Below are 1395 nucleotides of genomic sequence, written 5' to 3' on the forward strand. Positions count from 1 at the left end.
AGTTTCAAAGACTCTTCAGCCTGTTCATTCCACAGGTACCCTGAAACCATAACATTCCATAAGATCTCTTTTCATTTGGGCATTATATCGAATAGAATCAGTGCATCCTCCATCTTTACAAATCCGTGCTCTTCAATAGAGAAATGCTTGAAAGCCAAGTGATCTTCCCAGTCATTTGTCAAGCTCTTGTAGAAAGGAGCATACTCTTCCTTAGTAATCTCCTCTGGCTTCCTCATCCAGATTGGTTTCTGCTTGTTAACCAGGGTCCATTCATGAGAGACTTCCTTCACTTTTTGTTTTTTTGTCCTTATCCTCCTCCACTTCTTCAATATCGCCCTCCTGTTCCTTCTTTTTCTCCTCTTCCTCTTTGTCATCACTAACCTCCTTCTCTGTAGTCTTCTCAGTCCACAGATAAATCAGATAGTTGATGAACTCGGAGTGTTTCTTGATCAAATCCTTTAGCCTCCTCTCTTCAAGATATTCGATCTGGTCCTCTTTCAAAAAGAGAGTGATCTTAGATCCTTTGCCTAAAGGCTCATCGCTGAAATCCCTGGTAACAGTGAAGGAACCCCCCGCCTGAGACTCCCCGATGTACTGCTCGTCATTGTTGTGCTTTGTGGTTACAATTACCTTCTCTTCCACCAGATATGCAGAGTAAAACCCCACTCCAAACTGACCAATCATGCTTACATCTGCCCCAGCCTGCAGGCACTATGTCCACTTCACACTAATACTATTACCATGTAAAAAAAATTGGCGAGATATTGCTTTGCTCACCACAACTGCAACACACATCATCACAATCATTAACACCACTGGAGAGGAGGCTGAGCTAACCAACCATAATTCTTGCTAACAACCACGAACAACAGCCCACCACTTGAATGCCTCACGGTCCTCCTTTCCATGAAGCAATCCATTTTATCCCGTCCCGAAAGCATTTTAGGAATCTCCTTCATTTCTAAATGTGGGGTGGTCAACATTCCGAAGCACGTAAACCTCGGTGGCCATATGTAGACACAGACTGACACCTACAGCTGCAATGCTTGACCACATTCCCTCAGAGCCATGAAAGGCCACAGCAGGCAGAACGCATCCCAGAAATGTGCAAAAAATGAGTCGAGCAATATCGACAGACAGTTGCCTATTCAACAGTGTTTGCAACTCCTTGGGTGTAAAGAAGCTTTTCTTCATCTTCTATATGGCTACTGCATTATTAACAATGTTGCATGTGTCACCTTACCAGGTTAATAACTACCTTATAGAGGTTAATGAAAATGTATTCTTGGTAGCTCTCATTAACCTTTTGAGAGTTAGGTTAGGAAAAACGTATTTTCGAATGCTATCATTATCCTATAGGAGAGGTTAAGAAAAACATATTTTTGGTGGTTAACA

At 42.3% G+C, this 1395-nt stretch overlaps 1 pseudogene; it reads right to left on the minus strand.

Annotated features, from left to right (window-relative positions):
* Nucleotides 1-270: 270 nt before the first annotated feature.
* On the minus strand, nucleotides 271-1194 carry LOC149576484 (heat shock protein 83 pseudogene; annotated as a pseudogene).
* Between the last annotated feature and the right edge of the window lie 201 nt (nucleotides 1195-1395).

The sequence above is a fragment of the Cupressus sempervirens genome, chromosome 1 (genome assembly GCF_028749045.1).
Source record: "Cupressus sempervirens isolate cs-2001-9-10 chromosome 1, ASM2874904v1, whole genome shotgun sequence".
Classification (NCBI taxonomy): Eukaryota; Viridiplantae; Streptophyta; class Pinopsida; order Cupressales; family Cupressaceae; genus Cupressus; species Cupressus sempervirens.